Raw genomic sequence first — 22,678 nt, 5'->3', positions numbered from 1 at the left:
CGACTTTAGAGAGGACACCTGTTCCGTTTTGACATTGAATACATATGTTCACGGCACCTCTCCACTACATAGCCGCGTGGTACTTGTACATAATACCTATATGTATTACGTAAAACAAAATTAAAACAACGTGCATTACCAAATTACTCAAATACTTCTAAACAAACAAAATTGAAACAATTACCAAACTTCTCAAATAGAACTTGTACGGATATCCTCACGGTACCAACTAGAGATGGGCAAAGAACCCGGTTTAAACCCTGTGCAGGGTTTAAACCCAATAAATACCCGTTTATTTCCTCCCACTGGGTATTTATTTGGGTGTTTATAAAATGAGTTAATAAAATCTACACAAAGCTTTTAAAATAGTTCAAATGTTTATTTAATAGATATACTACAGGTTTTTACTGTATTTCTAATGTTTTTACATTTTTAAATATTACGTTTTTAGTGGTTCATCTATTTTTATTACCTTTTTAATTATTATTTGTTTGACGAAACAAATAGCGCACAACTAAAACAAATAAATATACCTCTCGTATACTATTGCACAGGTGTGGGAATATGGGCATATAATGTAAAATGTAATTCTTACGTTAGCTTTGAGAAAAAAAATATAAACATTATTTTATAGAAAATTTTAAGTGCTACAACTTTGGTCCAAGGTACTTTTCGATAAAATTTACTGTTTTGTGTGACGTTTGACCCCGAATAAGTGCCGACACACACATCGATGAGGACTTTTAGAACTTTACTTGTGATGGTAAACCCAAGGTCTCCACGGAAATTTAGCTTTATGTTATTTGATTACTATTTTTATGTCTAAATTGACCGGACTATAAAAACTCCTCTATCAAAATGTTTCAATGTCATTTTCTGTAAATTAAGTAGAAAAAAGTTAAAAAAAAGTCTTCCCAAAGTTTAATCTATTATTGTTATTATCTTTGTTATTTTTGGTTTAACGACAAAAAGTTATAGAACTAAAATTATAGATAAATCAATTTGAAACCATAATTGTTCTTACTAAATTTCTGTGCGACAAATAGTTTGCCTGGTAGAGCGTAAAAACGCTTTGTGCCCCTTCTTTCAAGATGGTTGCCGAGGGACAACAGTTGGGACTCCACAAATTAGGATTTAACTGTACACTAAGCCCTTTACACTAATCATTGACATCTATAAAATAAAATTGGGTCTTCGAAAATTGCAACCCAAATGTAACACATCCGAATGGACTATAACAGCGTAGTTAAATGAAATATGGGCTTTTAGAGTGCATATTTAGTTAATTGTTTACAATATTATTTTAAAAATGATATTACACGAAGAAAATAAAAATATGAATGACAATAGTTTACACCCGCTGTTTGGGTGTTTATTTGGGTTTAAACCCTATTTCACCCAAAATACCCGGTTTAAACCCGTATCCACCCATTGGGTTTAAACCCTCTGCCCATCTCTACTAGCAACCTTGAAAAAAAACAGCTATTAAAAGAAAACTTATTCGAGCCATAAATCAAAAGCAAACGTGATATAAAGTACATGATACACGATAAAATTATACAAGCATCAGGTATGATTCGAATTTTTATTTACTTAATACGTATACCTATTAGGGTTCCGTACTCAAAAAGTATGAAAGAGACCCTAATACTAAATCTCCCTTGTATGTCCGACTGTAGTCTGTCACAGGGCTCCACAGGACTAACAAATAATACTGAAAATAAAAAAGTTGAAGATAATGTTTGATAAAAAATTAATACTAGTAAAAAAAAAATCTTGGTCCAAAAACCTGCGTGTGCGAATTCGACTGGCATTAGGCCATTTATACCTACTACAAAAAATGTTCTACGAACCTGTAACCGTACTAATAACTTATCTAGTTACGTACTCGTTACATTTGTCAGAGACAAATAGCAAAAGATACAATTAGGTCCGGTCTTCTTTCACAAAGATTGGAGGTTAAATAGAAATGATGTGTCCATTTTAGTAACAAATAAACATCAGATCTAGTAATAAATTCACTAAAAACAAGTTTGAAAAATATATGTCAATATATAACTAGATTTGTTTATTGTATGAATATTGATATTGATTATGTATGAAATATTGAATATTGATTATGTATGAATTGGCAATCGTATGCCTCTGTACTAAAATATGAAAATTCACTATTTATTAATTTTAAATAGACCCATTTGAGGATATATTATCGAATTACGGTCTTGGTCATTGAAAATTTAGGCTGCGTGCTTTATCCAAAATTAAGTTATAGGGGGTTGAAAATACTTTAAATAGCTTCGAGATAAAATAGACACGGCGATGTACTAAAAATGATTTTGCTCGACTGATACGGCGATGTACTAAAAATGATTTTTGCTCGACTTGGCAAGGGTTTGTTGTGCCCCCAGATATATTAATCTTGTTTGTACCATTTGGTGCTTGTATTCGGCATAACAAGACGCACAGGTTTACAGTCAAATAGCCACCAGTTTCCCGGACAATAGTTAAGTGTTACGGGTATTATAAGGCGAGACACATTAATTCTGAAGGTAACAATTGCGGCGAGCAGCTTCGTTAGACCGCAAGCGACACGTGTAATGAGATAAAGTAACGACCACGCCATGTCCTGGAACAAAGGTCTCCAGCTTCCGACGCCGCCCGAACAATACGCGAACGACGCCATACAGCGCGTAATATACGCCCTCTTGAAGGTTTTTGCACATAACGGCTCGACATCGGGATGTGAATGGCAAAAACATCGCTAGAGGTAAACGTATAATATATATGAAATCAAACTCATCTTGTAGGTCTTGAAGTCATGTAATAATATAGTCACATAAACGGTACAGAGTAACGATATAACAATTATACGTAAGTAAGTTCACACTAGTGATTAGAAGTATTATAACTACACAAGTATCTCCGTTATTCGACTGCTCTTGCTGAAGTCTCCGACCAGAATGTCGCTCTCTGTTAATTCGAGCGCCGCCAAGGTGTCGTCCCCACTTCACCTACCCGCATCTGTTTTTAAACTGTAGTATCAAATGAGTCACTTATTACTTTAATGTAACGTTATAAAAATGTGATATCGTTAATATCCAAGCTTCTTATTAACGACGATAACATTCGGCCGTCCTGCTCACACGTTCGTCCTCGATCGTGTATGGTCTGATGCAAGAGCTGCAAAAGAAAACCAGTTGTTTAATGCCTAAGTCCAGAAGAGTTACACATTTTCTTGTAATACCGACTCGCACGTAAGAGGCCCGAACTGTTTATCAAAAACATGGCTTAAACTCTACGCATTTTCTTGCAATACCGACTCGCATGTAAAAAGCCCGAACTGTTGATCCGAACCAAGGCTTAAACTAGGTGATGTTCATATAGAATCACACTAGTTGTGTATTACCTAGGTTATAAATCTGCCCCAACAGTGTTCACCACGGATTTCTGTTGCAGGCATAGTTCATAAGGACTCTTTACATAAATGTCATATGCGCGACAGGTATTGAAGCGAATGCATTAGACCATTGTTAAATAATAAAACACACGGTTTAAACTAGGTGATGTTCATATAGGATCACTCTAGTCATGTATCACCGCAGTTTTTATACCTTGTTTACGATAACATTCGGCCAGTGCTCAACTCAAATTTACTCTAAAAATGCAATATTCACTCAATGTAATACATCCACCCAACATACATACATACATACACCCAACCATATGCATCACCAAGAGACACCCGCGAACATTACACTGCTCGAGGCATCTGCACTAATCCATCTTAACTACAGATAAATAAAAATCAAACTAAAAAAAAGTTTCCTACACCTACAGTAATGACAACATCTAGCTGCCCACTTTACTTATGTCTGGATTCTAAGTCCAATAGTTAAATCTCCAACAACTATTGATTCGATAAAGTTACGCATCAGAATAACGACGTTTATCTTATTAGTCCATTTCGGAATGCTCAACAACCTGTTCAATAACTGTTATACTGATAGATAGATAGATCTATAGTTGGCCACTAAATGAATCTGTGCGACTCAAAATACTATTATAAAATTATTTTATTACTACTTAGTACTTCTTTTAATTATTACAATGTTATTTTATACAAATAGTTGCCTTTCCAATGTACGTCTTTTATCAACTGATGAAGCAGTATCAAAATAATAATATATCGTGAATATTTGAAATGAATGATATCAAAGTTAAAGACTAAATAATGGTAAACTAACCATGAATTTCACACAATATAACACGTATAAGTTGTATGAACCCAATTTTTTTTACGTTATTTATCACAAATTCAAATTATTTCTTTCAAAGTAGGGCCACATAACCCACTTTTGAAAGTCAGAAAGAAATTTCATTACATTAAATTGAATTTATATTCAGTTATAATAATACATACTATTACATGAATTTCAAAATTTAATTAACAAAGCAAAGGACCCATGCGTTCACGTCAGCGACATACTTGTCAATTGTGTATGGCTTAACTACTTAACTTTTTTTTTTTTTTTATTTCACCAAAAGTTTTAAATTAAGATTCCCATAAGGAAGTTATAGTTTGGGCTATTTTACTGTAAAAGTTATGCATTATACTAAGGAAGATTTGCTAGACTTTACGCAAACGTCGTTTTTAAAAAAAAATCAAATAATGTTATGGAAAGAATAAACACATTAAAATGGTCCGTTAATCTAAACGGAGTTTAAACAGACCTTGTCTTACATTGAGTTCCTCGGAAGCGGATTTTTTTTTCCGTAGGTAGTTATCAAACGGATAGTGTTATTGAATACACACTCGTAAACTACCTACCAAGAAAAATGACTTCAGAAACCGGCCATTATTTAACTATACTTATTTGTGTCTACAACTGATAAAAGATTTTTTTTAAACACGCTTTTATTTTTGCCACGCTTTTATTAACTTGACCTGTATGTATGTAACGGAATATTTGAATTCGATTTTTACCTACTTTGAACGGTCAGATTTATTTAAAAATTTTGAAATACCTATGACATGACATGATTTTAATAATCTTGTCCGATTCTAATTTTGTCTCATCACGATCGTCAGATTTAAAACTATAACTGTTTTACATAACATGTGGCTCCTTATCAATCACAACCTAAAATTTTTATGACCTGAAAAAGGTCTATTAAAGTTGATCATGATTTTATACCAGCCAGCCAAACAAACAGTTAGTCAAACTATCTTATGATACACCTTATTACCGAACAATTCATATTTATTATATATATTTCAAACGCCTCGGCTTCACCTGACTTTTATATAGTTTGTAATAAAAATTATATTAGTGCGTAATATCTATATAGATTATATTAATATAATATGTATCATTTACAACCAACACTCTCAAGGAGATGCTCGATGTTTCTATAGAGAAAACCTAGACATGACGCAATTGTGAACCGTATGAAATCTATATGAAAAGTAAATTATTGTATAAGAAAATCCCATCGAAATGTACCTATGCTTTTATTTGATTACATTATTATTCATTTGGCTATGATATACATATAATAAGAATGAAATCTTCACGTGTTTACATCGAATATATTTGAAAAAGAAAAATTGTCTGTCGGTTTGTATATTTGAAAATGCATTAAAACCAAAACTACGAAGTCGATGTCAAAAGTATACATTTTTTTTAAAAAAACATTACATGACCAGGTAATGGACAATTCCAAATTACTAACGTACTCCGTGATCTTGACAGAGGGCATTGTATAATTCAAATTATATTTTGAATCCACATGAACAAAGTCGCAGGCAAGACTCGTTTTAAAAATGCAATTCAAATTATATTTTGAATCCACATGAACAAAGTCGCAGGCAAGACTCGTTTTAAAAATGCAATTCAAATTATATTCTGACTCCACATGAACAAAGTCGCAGGCAAGACTCATTTTAAATATGGTATACAAGAGACTATCTAAATTTATGTAGGCTTCAGTGACCGTTTCTCACTTAATACGTATAATAACTTAATTGCTGTAACTTGTAAATAGAACTAAGCTCAAGTTATAAAAGCATGAATTTATTATTATTATTATTATTATTTTACTTAAAATAATTTATTCTCAATCCCATACAAAGTGGATCCCGTTTATCATTTCGTAAATGGCTCACATAATTAATAATATCGATAGTCTAAGCGTCTCAACGTTTAAGGTACAAACTTCATTTACCAGTATTTGATAGTGCCCAATTTTCAAACCAAAAGGACGTGTAATGTGTCAAATTCAAATTGAAATTTAAAGATTTAAAATTACGAGATGTAAAGAATTATTAATACAAAACGAAACGTTGCATACTAAATTTAAAACAGACATTTAATATTATGTATAAGTGAGTCAGTCTGAAGTAGAATGGGAGATAAGAGAGATATTTTTATATATAATATTCCAAAGACCGCTGCGCATAAGTTTCTCAGTTTTCTTATAGATCATTAACTAATGTGCATTTATACTTTATGGGAGTCAAAACACAGTAGTACACAGTACTGCGTGAATTCGCCTAGAATTGATGGAAATCTAAATTTGGCAACGTACGTATGCTTCTTTCATAACAATTACGTATCAAGTATATGAAATCAAAAGGAAACTTTCATTGATTTATAAAATGAAAATGTGAACAATGTAGATGTGAATGCAAGTTTATTTTTAAATATAGTCAATTAATATCCAAAAAAAAAAAACAATAAACCTTAAACTCATTTACCATTTCCCTCCTGGGTACACTCAGCCACTCAATACCGTGGTCGTGATACTTTTTTGCAGGCAGTTAAATATGTACCACGTAGATATTATACATTTCTGTACAATTATGAATAATCAAAATTTTGCAACTTAATAAACGTGTCACTTATATCAAGTAGGTATACTGTACTCTGTAACTGCGTTTGTTGCTACCGCATAGTCCCTTCCATACAATAAAAACAATCGCATATACGTAAACCCCGTTTGAAACATTAAAAGTTATCAAAAATAAATTCAAATCTAACCTGTATGCAATTTCTGGCGTACATTAGCCTATATTAACAACCATTAGGTTCCCATATCTGTAAAGCCTGACATTTAAGATTAAAGATCCTTAAAATATTTTCATAAGTACGTGTATTTCTATATATTTCAAAGTAGGTGTAACTTTAGAACAATTAGGATTTACTTTTTACACCACAGAATTTAACCAAATGGACAGATTTACCACAAGAACTGCCTTGCAAAATTACTTTTAGACACTTCTTCACAGAAAATGCACTTATTTTGAAGTAAACACCTCAGTTTACAATGTTAACAAGTAATTTGATAAGAGTAAAGTTTGTTCACAAAATTTAAGTATATCATTTTCAGAGGATATTAACATTTCATTGAATTACTAGTCTCAATCTATCCATTTTCTTAATTCAAATGAGTTTTCCCTTACATCAACGACATTTATCTACCCCCATTTTTACTTATTCTACCAAGATGAATTCACATATGACATAATAATGTTTTAACTCACGGTTTTTATTCCTGTGTCAAGTATGTTCGTACTTACGAATCGCCGTCCATGATTGTGAGCTGGTTCTTGTACACTTCTGATGAAATCAAACTCATCTTGTAGGTCTTGAAGTCATGTAATAATATAGTCACATAAACGGTACAGAGTAACGATATAACAATTATACGTAAGTAAGTTCACACTAGTGATTAGAAGTATTATAACTACACAAGTATCTCCGTTATTCGACTGCTCTTGCTGAAGTCTCCGACCAGAATGTCGCTCTCTGTTAATTCGAGCGCCGCCAAGGTGTCGTCCCCACTTCACCTACCCGCATCTGTTTTTAAACTGTAGTATCAAATGAGTCACTTATTACTTTAATGTAACGTTATAAAAATGTGATATCGTTAATATCCAAGCTTCTTATTAACGACGATAACATATATTATAACATTGGCATATACAATATCCGTGAATCATGGTCGAAGGCATTTGTACGGAGTAAGACCTAAATATTGTAAATTTCTTCAAAATGCGTCTGAATCCAACTATGGTTTGTCATACTGTATATTGATGATATTATTTTAGAACTCATGTACAGTATTTGCCATGTATGTAGCCACAGATTTAATGTAATTAAAATGAAATAATTGTATAGACCCATTTAAAATCATTATTTTCCTTTTACTTTTATAGATATTATTTGTCTGAATTTACTTTTGTATTTTGTATACCAAATATTTTTATAGTTAATTATGTAATATAAATATATTTTTGTCACATAAAAACGCTTAAAGTAATTTAGATTAGATATATTATTTAGAAAATATTTTCAAAATGTAATATTAAACTCTTTCAAATCAATTGTACGCTTACCTACATCAAACTGGGATAAATATATTTTATATTCGAAAGGTTGAATAATGATCCTTGAAAAATAGTCTACACATTGTTAGGTTCTCAAAATTACGTTTGAGTGCTCAGTGGAGTTTAAATTGTTGGTGAAAATACGTAGTTAACAAAATAAAATCATATTATATTATTTAGGTAGATCATCATGCTTACGCAAAATATTGAATGCCGAAAAAATCCGTCTGGTTTTAAAAATTACAGACTAAGAATTATTTACTTATATAGAAAAATAAAACGTTTTGTCTGCTGTTTTTCTATCGATTTGTCTTAACTCGCCAAAAAAATTATCGAATTAAAATTAAAATTCATGTTTATTTTGTTGTCATTGGATCTACATATTTACGAAGTAATAAATACAATATTGGTACCAAAATAGTATGGTACTAAGTTACACAATCAACCTACTAACACCCAATAAAAATATTTTTTTGCAAAAACCATAACATGCGTTGAGGACCACAAAGGCTTCAGTTCAGAATAATATTATATATCCTAAACCTTACGAGATAATGTCTACTTTCCTAATGCTAATGAAGTTATAATTAGTCTATGTTCATCAGTGTTTAAAATTATACATGATGCAGCAGAGCAATAGACATTAACTACTATAAAGTATAAATTACTTAGAATCTTATCAGGAGCAGTAACGGTTTGCACTGTAAAGATAATCCTTGCTTAATATTTAAATGACGATGGCTCTGCGAAGCAACGTAGAAAAATAAGCAAAATTTCAATTTTAACCTTTGCCCTGCTGACAATAATGGCTTCTTCAGCACATCTTGTCTTTAACTGAAAGCGACGCCCTTAATAAATATGGATGTAAATTAGTATTCTACCCTTATACTAACGATACAGATTGACAATAATAAATTCTTCCAAATAGCGATCTTTAGCTTCGATTTTTCGCCGTATATCTTGATTGTTTATAATATTTTTAGACGTAAATTTAATATATAAAGCGATAACTGCCTTCATAACGAAAGATACTGAAATATTCATCCGATACGAAGATCCATACGCTCATATTTGAATATTTTCGCCTGCATCTCGCAGGCGAAAATATTCAAATATCTGATACATACCTTTTTCCTCTTAAATATGTTTTAAGACACGTATTACAGTTTGCCAAAACTTTTCACTATAGGTGTTGACGAAGAATTATAGAGTAACATCGACCGCAAACGGCGGGAGGCACATATTTAACGCTGCGGGCTTATCTGGGAAGGGGCGCAGCGCAGCACGTGCTACAGTATCGAGCCTATCTTTCTACTAATGGCCTACATGTGAAAGGTGAATGGCTTCATCCTATAACAGTGAACGAGCAACAAGACTCCGCCAGACGAGGATTGATGATACCTACACGAAGGAGTCTCCATTTTTCAGCAAATGTTCCACGCTGCACAGGAAAATATCGACTCCGTTAAATACAACTAGCATTTAGCCGCAGCTGTTAGCTACTTGTACAATGATAGATTTGGTTTGTTTATTACCCCACTGTGACAGAAGGGTTATGAAGTCTATATAATATGTATGTATGATTACCTGTATTGGCACAGTTTCTAACCTAAACCTACCTCTTACAACTGTAAGACGCCTCTCGGTAGCGCCAGACGTCGGATGGTACATTAAAATTTCAGAAAAACAAAGCGGCACCTTAATTTGTTTTAATTTCGCGTTTTTAAAACACATGTGACTTGTTAAAACAGTTTTTCAACTCATTTTCCGCGGAACCTTTAGGTGTCAGAATATTGTCAAAATAAAACGCTTTTGCCTTCAGGCAAATCGTGTAGTCCAGATGCATTACACAAAAGGCGACGTAACTTGTACGTAAGAAAAGGGTTTTTTTCTTATGAGAGAAAAGCGAGCTAAAAGGTGCTCAGTGACATCCCTCTTAGCCAAGCTATTCAGCTGGACTCGAAAAAGAAACAGACTACGTCAGCGAACGTTTTACGTTTACTCCATTGCGTTGGGAATAGGATTTTGCTTAAGAATACGTCGCTTTATTTCAGATATTCGGATTTCCTGTTTAAACGACTGCGGGTGGCAATGTTTTCCGAGCGTATTTTTGTATGTAGGACTCATTCTTTGGCACACCATGCAGCCTAAACGGCTTGACGGATTTTATCATGAGGTGACGTTGAATTCATCTTAATTATGAGAGTGATATATTTTTAAGCTGTCGGTTTATTTGATTTTGTAATCCTTCGTCTTGTGTTAACAATTCACACTTAGCAACATGACGTTATATCAAACCGGTCGGAATATGATCTGTGTGCAGCAGATGCAGCCACTCCATATTTTACTTACGTTTAATAGAAATATAATAGTATAATCGTACAGCTTAGATATAGCGCTAACTAACGGCTCGGCAGCGCGTCACCGCTGTCTAGTCCATTACGATGAAACATGTTGGTCTAATTAATGGACACAGTCTATTATTGTGCGGATGCCACGTGTCGTGCGCGCGCTTACGTTCACTGTTTGCTAGTTCATGTCCCTATATCACGTAGAGCGAACAATGGGGTTAGGGGTAAACGGCGCTTTATTCATGTGTTGTATGTGCCAAGCTGATATTGCACTTCTATGTTTCTCCCCGCCCTTTGATAGCTTTCACAAAAGCGTATAAAGAAATACATTCTTTTTATAAACTTGGATGGCATAAAAGTGTTTGTCAACTCCTTCTCAGAGATCAACGGTGTTTACAGTAGCTATCTTACTGGTTTGTTTACTGTGAACTAAAAAAGCAATTTCGAAGTTCGGCATCTATAAGTATTTGTTCTTGGCGTCTATTTGTCTATCTGTTGCACTGTGATATTTTCATAGACCCTTAACGACAAAAAGCTCAAAAAGTCATCTGTACAAAAACGTATTTCAAATATTACCTATCTATATATTTTTTAAATTATAACATCGTGAGAAAAACATTATATACTATGAGACCAGATTCTAAATTATAGTTACAGTAATATGGTACATACTACTTTACTGTACATATATGGAGTATTTAGTCAAGATTTTATCTTAGATAAACAAGAGCATACCTACGTCATATCATCCTGTAAGAACTGAACTAATAACGCCCATTTATTTCGATAAGCATTGCCCATTACCTGCAGAAGAGAAACCTATAATTCTCAGCACTGAAAACCACAAAGGGATTTTTATCGACATTCATAAATAAAATAGTAGTGTGGATTTAAAAAATACCGGGTATTTTCTAAGCTTATTTGAATAATATCAAAATATAATCATCCGTTTTAAGCTTCAAGAAATCCTTGGTTTTTTGTGAACCCGGGTGGTTCTTCAGAGATTCTTATTACTTAAAATTATTACCATAGTGTTCTACTATTGAGCAGAGATTTCCACACAATATGAGAGTACGGATTGATATACGTCACATAGCTCTGAGACCTTCCTTCAAAGATCTTTCAGACATGTAAATTCCTCAATAAGATTTCTATCACATTCTTATTAGCCGATTACTTCAAATCATGGGTGTATGTCTAGTATTTGAACCTGCTAAGTTATCACTGCTTTGTTTGCACTATGCACTGAATTACTGAATGCGATTAGGAATAGAGTACATTATAACTGAATTAATGCAAGCACTCAAATTACGAGTAGTTTAACGAGTTTGGTGCAATCATTAATCACTACCGGAATCATAATACTAACAGCAAAAGTGGCATGCTGATCTAGTTCGAGAAGACCGCCATCAATCCTAAATTAGTTCGATAAATTACGTTAAGATCCCATTTAATATGACGCTAATCCATTTATGGAGACACCCATAGTTGGGAAGCCTTGCATAGCCCACCACAATGCTCCATCTGTGATTATTAAACAATCTGTACTTTCGACTTCACGTGGATTCAGAATATAACAGCAATTGTACAATGCCATTTACCAAGCTCACGGAGCACACTTGAAAACTAAACGGTAAAAAAATACAAAACAAGTTCCACACGATCTGAAAACCTTACCTACGATATGGGTGAAATGAGAATAGTGTAGTTAATTTAATGATAAAGGGACAATATAGTTAAGTCGTGGCCAGGCGACTCAGAACATCTGAGCCGGGCGCCATCTAATGGCGTGTCGCGGTCCATCCGCACCGGTGATTGATCGACACACCCCGTCACTACAGCTTACGCCGTACGATTCTTTGGCAGGGTTACCAAACTAACAACATATAATATTGTTTCGCCCGATCACGGAGGGTAATGTTTTATCGTGTATAGACATAAGTACCTATGTATAAATGTCTCATTCTTTACGGCATACAGCCCCAACAGATTTTAAAACATGTCGTCACATGTAGTTACATCCTAAAGCAGTCGGGTTTTTATTCTTATAATAATTGCTAGTTTTGAGTTTTCTTTAAAATACTTTCTTCGAAGTGTAGTGATAATCATCCAATAAAATGTTGGCAACCCTATTTTTGGGTAATAAATCACGCATTTGAATTTGCACGATGGATGCCCGAGCAAACGTTACGCGATCGGTATATCTACTCCGTCTACTGACAGTCCATCATATCGTAAGTGAACTAAAATACATTTTCGTTCGACAAATTTTATAAAGTGATCGTAGAACTTGGGTGACCCTGTCTTGTTAGTGTGTGTGTGTGTGTAAAATAGATCGTTTGAAAATCTGAGAACCCTACCTACGCCCCTAGTCCTCAGGGGTAGTAAGTAACGCACTTTTTTATACAATATATACGAGTAGCAGACCAGCGTGCAGGACCAGGACTAAGCTGGAACGCCTCGGAAAAGTATGTCTCCCTTACCAAACTCTTCAAACCAGAACATAGCAGAGCTTAATACTGTTGTTATATAAATAAATAAATAAAAATAAATTTCTATTTCTATCTGGAGTCGACTATAGGCATCCATGGGCGACAGGTTCTATACTATCGGGTAGATTGCATGCCCGTTTGCTACTTCTAAAATATATAGATGTAGACTAGGTATCAATATTGAAACTTTAACAAAATTTTAAAATAAGTCTGTTCTAACTCAAAGCTGTCATTTATGATTTACTTAAACGTGGCGTTCCAACTTTCAAGTTTTTAAGTCTCCAAGACAGGGATTTTCAACCTAATGCCCTTATCTCAAAGTAACCCCAAGCTAGACCAAAATTACGATAAGCCTCAAATATCTTGTTAAGTTCGTAAGGACAACATTTGTAATTAAAGTATCCGACTTACTTCCCGTGGGACTTCCCAAGTAGGGTGACGGTAATTGAAAAGTAGACATTCGAATTTATTCGTTAAAATATATTTTTTTTTACAAAACGACTTTTATATTATTAATTAAAAACCTAGGATCTAGGCTTTAACAAACGTTTCTGTATATGCTCAACTAATCTGTTCACGTATATTAACGTTCTGGTTTTGGTTTATAGAAAACTTGTAAACGCTCAAGAGCTTAAAAAACGGTTTCTGATTTTTATCGGTTTTTTTTAATAACTAGCTTTTACCCGCGGCATCGCTGGCGGTCAGAGGTTTTTATTTACTCCTCGAACAGTACTTTTTTGGGATAAAAAATACCCTATGTTCTTTTCTGAACCCGTGACAACATGTGCGTGTACAAAATTTCATCACAAACGGTTATGTTATAAAGCCGTCAAAGTGTAGCAAAGAAACAAACTCACATTTGCTTTAATAATATTAGTTAGGATTATAGATTACAGGACAAAAATCAAAGTGGCAAAAAATATTTTATTCTGTAATATGCTGAGTAGGTTTCGGTCGTAGTTCGCAACACAAGTACAAAGTACTATCGATAACAAACACAAGCAAAAAAACCATGTGCCTAACTACATAACTACCTATTTCCTACAAAATACCCACCTCCGGTACAAGACGGACAAAAACTTCTAGAAAAATAACAAACCCGAGCTACTCGAGTGGAAGTGATCAATTTTCTTAACAATTTCCCCGTCATCTTGAATCTTTTCATGAGTACAAAACATTTAGCCAATTCAGCGCACAGGAGCCCGGATGATAATAATAGAGCCCATTGGCCAAGAGGGACAGTCATCGCAAACATAAGCATTTAGCGTATTGTGTGCGTCCCTACAAAAGTACCCTTTCTGTGCTCGAGTTTTTTGGTAGTAAGATATGTACTCGTAATTCGAGGGATACCTCCCTTGTAATCGAAAGAACGGTCCTTCATCGGAGTAATTCACGTCAATTTTGTTATGTAAGTACAACTTAGGTAATAAACAAACAACTTACATTAAATTATTTATTTAAAGACTATTTATTTATATTATTCTATAGAGGTACGATGCCAGCATTGATCTAACTCAGAGGTTCTCAAACTCATTTGTTACACCGCCCACTTTGAGAGTTGATTACTTTTCTAGCGCCAGCAAAAGTTTTTATAAGAGCAAATTAGACAAGTGAGTCAAATAAGGTTAAGAACATAAGTATTAAATAGTATAAAATATATAATTTAAATTTATATTTTAATAAAATAGCTGTCACCCCGGATACCTCTGCAGTGTCCCCAGCAGTAGGTCTCTATTACCTACAAAGGTGCGTAGCCGTTTGACAAAGACTGATCGAAGTTCAAATGGATATGAGCTTATTTTTGTAAGAATAACGAGCGATACGATAACAATTTACGGCGTCACCGCACACACGGCACGTCATACACACATCACACAGTAAAATAATTAATTAAAGAAATATTTTTTACTGCATCCATTCGATCAATAATTGCTTTCTACTATTACGTATATAGTAAAAAAAATAATCATTTTACAGATATTTCTACATTGATCATCAGACTTTATTTCCGCCTTAAAAAGACGAATGTAAAAATAAATTGCTACAAACCCACGAAAATAATTTTGTTCCACTTAACTCCGAGTTGCCATGTACTGAGTAACACCTGTAATGTATTCAGCTGCGGTCGGTCACAACGCCGTAACAGGTACGGTGCGACCGCAGCCGGTCGAGTCGCGTGCATGCGACGAACTATAACTGCGAATGAACCCATTCTCTTCAGAACAAAGCTTCCCTGATCTAATCAACACAACAATACCTCGGATAACCCCACATTTCAGCTGGAAAATAAACTCGGCGCCGCTCGTTCCAACGTGGCCGATATTTTAAATTACGAACAATATTACACGGCGCGGATACAAACGAGACCATTGTAACCCTTGTGCACCCGACAGCTGTTTTAGATAACGTGTGACCTCCCCAGAATAAAGTGCCCGCTATGAACAATTAAAACAACAATGACGTCGAGCGTGCGTATCACTTATCAACAATGAAAAAATTAAATTGGAATTTGAAATTGAATTATGTAAAAAAATATGTTGCCTTTTACTTTATTGCATTATCACAAATTAATCTTTATCTAACTCAACTAAGGTAGGGGTACCTCCACATATAAGATGGTATCGTGCTTTGTGGTTCGTCAGCGGAGACCTCAGATAGAACTACAGGTGAGAGGTATGTTGATTACAGATGTCCATGGCCGGCAGTTGAACAGCATGCTCATTTGGTACTCTAATACATACTATCATAAAAATAAGTAAACAATATGTTCTGTTTTTTTGGGTGAAAATGCCATTAAGACTTGTAGAATTGTACACCCGTTCGTAAAATGATTTTGTAACGTCAATAGAAAATATAAGAAAAGGGATGTAGCTATATCTATTCTGGTATCATTTCATGCTAAAAGAAAATGTTATTGTTATTGTCATTTTAAAGCATAGATAAGTTTTAAAGTATCAAAGTATAACCTGACACAAATATACCAATTTTATTATACAGCAGTAAATATATACACCTGAACCAAAAATATGCAAATCGCGAGCACTTAGAACGAAGTGTCCAGAAGCCACCGGAATTAGAGGAGCGAGGCGGCATTATGAGGATAATTTGGCAGTGACGGCTTAATCACAGGCCTGCGGAACAGACAGTTGACCCTATTTCCCTTGTAAATATTGGCAAGGAAACGCCCCAATCTGGCCAACGCCGTTACAGTTACGAGTGTTACGATACAACTAACGCTGAATATAAAACGGTAGTGGCATATGGGAGATTCGTCCGGTGATAGAAATTCGATCATTTTCAAGCATTTTATTGATAACATTAGCTTATCAATAGTTACGAAAACAAAAAGAAAATTGGTTGGCAAATAAAAAGAAAAATCGACAGTTCTCTGGCTATTTATATATTTTCTATCATAACCCATTTTTGTCCCCCTGGATGTCCAGGTTTCTCCTTTGAAAACGAGCCTTATCTCAAACATTTAGGCCGTAGTCCACGCGCTCGTCTAGTATTGATGAGTCATACACCTTTAAGTTATATTTTAAAAAATCTCAAGTACGATTATTTCTACACTAAACAAGGATTGTTCCACCATCAAAAATATATATGAACGTATTAATGGACTATGAAAAATAATTGGGATAAATGTTTGCATAACAAATGATATTCAGCAAGTTTTTATCCGTAAAATGGAAATCGGCCCTTGACAAATGTAAGTACATAGTAGTACCTATCTCCATTTTATTTATTCGACTCAATAGCTTTGAACTACGACCCTTACAAAATATCCATTCATCGTGTAACGTAATCATGTTGTATACGTTTTGAGTATTATTCCAGTACAATACTTAAATTGGGTACTGGCTGACTTTGAAACCATTTACCATTTACGATATAGTACTCAGGTGTTGTTCGAAATTCTAACGCAACTTGCTTGAAGAGAAGTGTGACGTAACAACATTTGGAAGGACGCTTAGTATGCAAGATCGGTAACAAATGTACGAGACTGTCAGGCTCTGGTCACGAGGTAGTGTCACGCTGTGCCTTGCCACTGTCACTGAGTGCGATATTGCTATGTGCAATAGTGAGTGAATCAGTGATAGCCAAGTGATTGAAGCTGCGCCGATCAATTGGGTCCTAGGTTCAAATTCCAGGCATTAAACATCTGATTTTAAAAGAATATGTGCATATTAGAATTGAATTATCATAATTCTTTATCTATGGCGATGAAGGAAAACATCGTGAGGAAACTTAATATTTAAAAATAAAGGTCTCAAACGTGTGTGAGGAGTCTATCAAGTGTTGGTATAAACCCCTCTTACTCCTCTCTTACGAGAAGGAACCCGTGCCCAGCAGTGAGACAGTAATGGGTTAACGACAACCATTAGTGAACAACAAAAACAAAAAACATTGTACCCGTACAGTAATGTAAAGTTCAGTAGTAAGTTTTACAACGTTTGGCAGCGCGTTTCGTAAACGCGCGATTTTTAGAGCAAAATGGGGAAGACGTATATGGATACGCTCAAAAACATTATCTCCTCAGTCGGATAAAAAGACCGCGAAGCTGACGCACCTACAGCACGAGATTTCTAAATTATGGGAGTAACATATTTGTAAACAGTCGGGTTTTTTGTCTTTATCACAATTCCGTCGTCACGATTGTATCGTAAGAGAAACTTAAAAAATAGTTCGTAGCTCACTGAGCTTAGTCAATGATAGTTCAATGATAGTTCATACTTAGGGGACAAATTATAATTACGATATATTCATAATCTTCCACTATCTGTACTCTGTATGCAAACTACTTGCGACAAGATAAAGCACATCTGAGGCACAAAGCAATGTCGGATTCAATCATAACGTCAATACATTCGGAGTATGCTCAACTAACCAGCATAATTGATCTTAATGATTGCATAGTATTAACACATATGTCACCCCAAATTGCATAGTAATATAACATTGCTTTTAAAATACATATACTTTGTTTTTAGGTGCATTTCCTTTGAAGATACAATTTTAAGAAAATTATAAAAATGATGTTTCAATGGAAGAAGAAACTAAGAACTGGTGAAATATATATCAAACCAAATAAAAAATATTTTCCCTTTAAGTAGAGGCAGACCTTAAATTGTCCTCAAATATTGATCCTGTATCTAATAAAAGGATAACTGAAGTATGGAGAGATTTGTAATTAAGTTTAAAAAATCAAACTTGTTATGGTTTATGTGGGTATCGCAATGCATTAAATTATGTAAAACATATCTTACTGGCTACATCTTATATATAAAATTGTCGTGTTACGATGTTAGTTACCATACTCCTCTGAAACGGCTTTACTGATTTTCACCAAATTTTATATGCATATTCAGTAGGTCTGAGAATCGGCTACTATCTATTTTTCATACCCCTAAGTGATAAGGGTTGTTAACCCTTAACATTTTTTTATTTATATGGCAACACAGCGTCTGCCGGGTCAGCTAGTATTAAGTAAATGTGAGATTTTTCATCCTATAAATTGACACAAAAATTGTAAAAAAAATCTTTAAAATAAATATGAATGTTATTGTAGAAATATATATAAAATAAAAAAAAATTGTTAGACAATTTGATGTTTTAAGTCTTCACTATCTTTTCGTTTTAATACAGAAGTAATGAACCGCCACTTGTAAACATTGTAATCCACCCCAAGATGTAAGTCCTACTGAGGTAAACCACGAACCCCTGAGCAATCAGTTACACTGTTTCATAAAAAAATCTCCCTTGAAACACCACTTTAATAATATATCTTCTTGTGTGTCTGTGTGTGTGCTATTACTACAAGCATTATTAATGATAGCATAGTAATTATAAATTAGGCCCTTTAAACTAGAGGTCTTAGGTATGAATACCAGGCACCTCTGATATTTCAATATAATGTTAATATTGCACATTAATTATTACCTGCTTTGATGGACAAAGTAAATGAATTGAGGAATCAACAAAATTAAAAGCTTCTCAAAAGGGTGTAATGTAAGTGTTAAAACATGTATGGCCAGCATGTTGGACGATGGCCTACGTCACTCTTATCCTGAAAGGAGGTCCATATACCTTGATCTTTAGACGGATTCATTTTCACCGGAAATATTGTTGATAAAATCACATCATCACCTCCACCCTTAACTAATGTTTTCTTATTGGTATATCACTATTTGTCTACCTAGACACTAGGCTACTAGAATGAACCTTCATTCATCAAATCAATACACATCTACATTCACATATTGCTGCTTTGCAAAAACAAAGACACAACTCAAAATTTATTTTAGTTACTGTTAAAGATACAATTTAATCCAAAATATTTTCTATTTGAATGTGCCCTAACAGTACTACGGTTATTTAAATACCTACTTATAATTGTATTTATCATTATTCTATTTCTCATTTAAATAAAAGATTTCAAACCAAAAACATTGTTTAATTTTAAACTGGCTCTCCTGGAAAATTACCTTTTTTACTTGTGCCATTATTCTTGCAAAGCAGCGAATTGTTGTAATAATTATGTTGCAGTTTCTGTTTATATGATATTTAACTCTAATTATAAGTGTGCAAAATTTACTTAGGAACTCCTAAGTCAAGTACGCAAATCTGTGACCGACCTCAGGTAGGAACCTAAACTTATTTGGGATTGAAGATAGATGGCCATGGGTGGCAGTAGCATTTATTAGTAGTTTGTTATTCCTATATTAAATAAAAAAGTAATGTTAAGAAGTATGTGTTCTCTAATAAACAATAAGTAATATGAATAATAATACAGACACATAATAATACTAATAGTGGTGTCACTGCTGGTGCATCTTATACATGCGTATCTAAACATCTATACCATACACAAGTTGTTTAAACGCTAGTTGAAAATGCAGTTTGATTTGCATTTATATTATTATAAAAAAAATGTAAGTGAATACTAAAAAAAAATACTTGTGTTTCGATTTTAATAAGGCTATTCTTGTTGTAGATAAAGAAAGAGAAGAACTGTCTCGGAATTTCTCACCGAATGAGTTCTATCGTTATACGAACTATCAAATAAACACAAATTATTTGAATTGTTGCATTTTCTAAACACTCACAGGTTAACTCAAAATCCAATTGTTATTTATCTATTCTAGCAAGCACAAAAACAGGTATATTGTATTTCATACAACTTACTTTATTTGTTGTTTATAACTCAGTTGGAAGTACCTTTCGGCGAGACACCTTGGCGTTGACAGGTATACTGCTATCAAGTACTTTTTTACTATGCACGTGTGTTTTCAATAATAACAGTTACAGTTTAATGCACCATGACACGTTAAAATACTTATTTACACTTTGTAATCACATGAATTCCCGAATTTTACAATCCAAACAATCACTGATAGAAAAAGTCACTCTTTTTTTACTGTAGTTATACTGTATAGTATATATAACTATTAGTAACTTACTAGCTACCACAGATAAAAAATAACAAAGTGGAATATTTCATTCATTTTGCGTTTTGTTACATCGCATCGTATATTTTTCTTAGAATGAAAGAAAGGAATCGTTTACATTTTTTCTATATTGAAAGCTGTTGAAAAATCTGGTTAATATTTTGTCAGACCTTTTTCTCCTAAATAATCTATAAATCTAGATAAATATTAGATGCCTTTTTACTATAAATTCATTTTTGCGATTGACTCACTATATAGTTATATACACAAATACTAAACACAACAAGTTAATAATGTTATAAATTTAAAAAGTCTTTTTGAAAGGCAAAAAGCCAAAGCCGTAAAACACCATTTAAAAAAAAGTTACTGACAATGACAGAATGACACCTCTGTACGTTCGAGAGATGTTCTTTGGATGGATATTCTAGATACGATATGATGTTATAACTGTTACTAGTACCGAAAGATATTTTGTCCAAATACCTGTATAAGAAATGAATGACTTATATCAAAATAATTCAGCATAACCTGTTTTTGTTTTAATATGGTGATTGACCAAACCTAAATCCTAAACAATCTAAATAAGTATTTATTTTGAAGGCTAAGTATGGTTAGAAATAATTACTTTTTGTTTTACTTTTTATTACTATTATTAAAAAGCTAAAAGCAAATCACAGTCATAAAATTTTCTTCCGTTAATAATATTAACCACGGGCTTGACGGGCCATGAATTTTTAAAGTAGAAAGCACATGTGAAGTCTGCTTCAAACTTCTAGTCCACTCTGAATATATAAGCGAGATGCATCGCACCTTCCTATATAGCTGACTATACTGTTTGGTAGCAACAACTAATTGTAGATACAAACTTTTAGTCCACTTTGAAGTTGTTGCGCACAGGAGTGGTCATAGAGATTAGAGATAATGTGATCGCACACAAACACAAGCATATACTCCGTAGGCACAGCCTAGCGATGGGCGATTGTTCTAAAAAAAAACAATCGAATAAATCGACAATCGACGGAATCAACAATCGATTGTCGATTTATTCGTAGTAACAAAAAAACAATCGAATAACAATCGACGTTCGAATAACAATCGACATTCGAATAACAATCGACGTTCGAATAACAATCGACGTTCGAATAACAATCGACGTACGAATAACAATCGACGTACGAATAACAATCGACGTTCGAATAAAAATCGACGTACGAATAACAATCGACGTACGAATAACAATCGACGTTCGAATAAAAATCGACCTTGAAATAACAATCGACGTACGAATAAAAATCGACCTTGGAATAACAATCGACGACCGAATACAAATTATACCGCGCGGCCACATGCGTGTGCTCAGGACAATGTGCAGGTGCGTCGTGTTGCAAAGTTATCGTCACTTGCCACTGGTTGGAAAATGTAAAGTATTGTATTACATTTTAGTCAATTGTACTATATATTGTTGAGAAATAATTATACCATAAATCATTTTGTATCAAATACTATGGAGTATCATGGATAATCCAGATTTCGTAGTCATCCCCTAAGTTCGTTTCATGACAACGTTTTCAAAAAGGTCATCTGAAAAATATAATATACGTCTCCATGGCGCATATTATAGAAAAAGATTATCAGAAAATATAAAATATGTCTTTTTAGCGTATATTATAGATAAAAGTTATCACAAAAATTATGTATGTAAATTATGTACTCATAGTTACATTAAAATTACTCGGTGAAATACTATATATTTGAAGAAAAATAATGTTAACAACGCGAGTAGGGTGTGAGAGTGTGTGGCCACGAGGCGCAGTGAGCAGTGCGAGAAGCAAGGTGTGGACGCACCATTAAATAACGGAATGCAACGAAGCAGCGGAAGGGTGCACGACGCACGTGCGCTTCCCCCACCAAATATATAAGACTGACTCAGATTTCTTAAACACAGAAATTAGGGGCTCCTCGCTGCTAGTAGCTTTGTGTATACTAAATAGTTGACCA

The 22,678-nt window shown here is 33.8% G+C and overlaps 1 protein-coding gene across 1 annotated transcript in view; it reads right to left on the bottom strand.

Annotated features, from left to right (window-relative positions):
- The window catches only part of sfl (N-deacetylase and N-sulfotransferase sfl), a 143,759-nt gene extending 123,080 nt beyond the window's left edge, over window positions 1–20,679 (bottom strand). Inside the window, exon 1 of the mRNA XM_073084875.1 lies at window positions 20,418–20,679. The gene's annotated coding sequence lies outside the window, so the exon portion shown is untranslated. The remainder of the gene's footprint in view (window positions 1–20,417) is intronic.
- Window positions 20,680–22,678: the final 1,999 nt, after the last annotated feature.

Source organism: Epargyreus clarus, unplaced genomic scaffold (assembly GCF_041222505.1).
Source record: "Epargyreus clarus isolate Ecla_fem2 unplaced genomic scaffold, WU_Ecla_fem_2.2 ptg000021l, whole genome shotgun sequence".
Lineage (NCBI taxonomy): Eukaryota > Metazoa > Arthropoda > Insecta > Lepidoptera > Hesperiidae > Epargyreus > Epargyreus clarus.
This window is presented reverse-complemented; position numbering and strand designations above follow the sequence as displayed.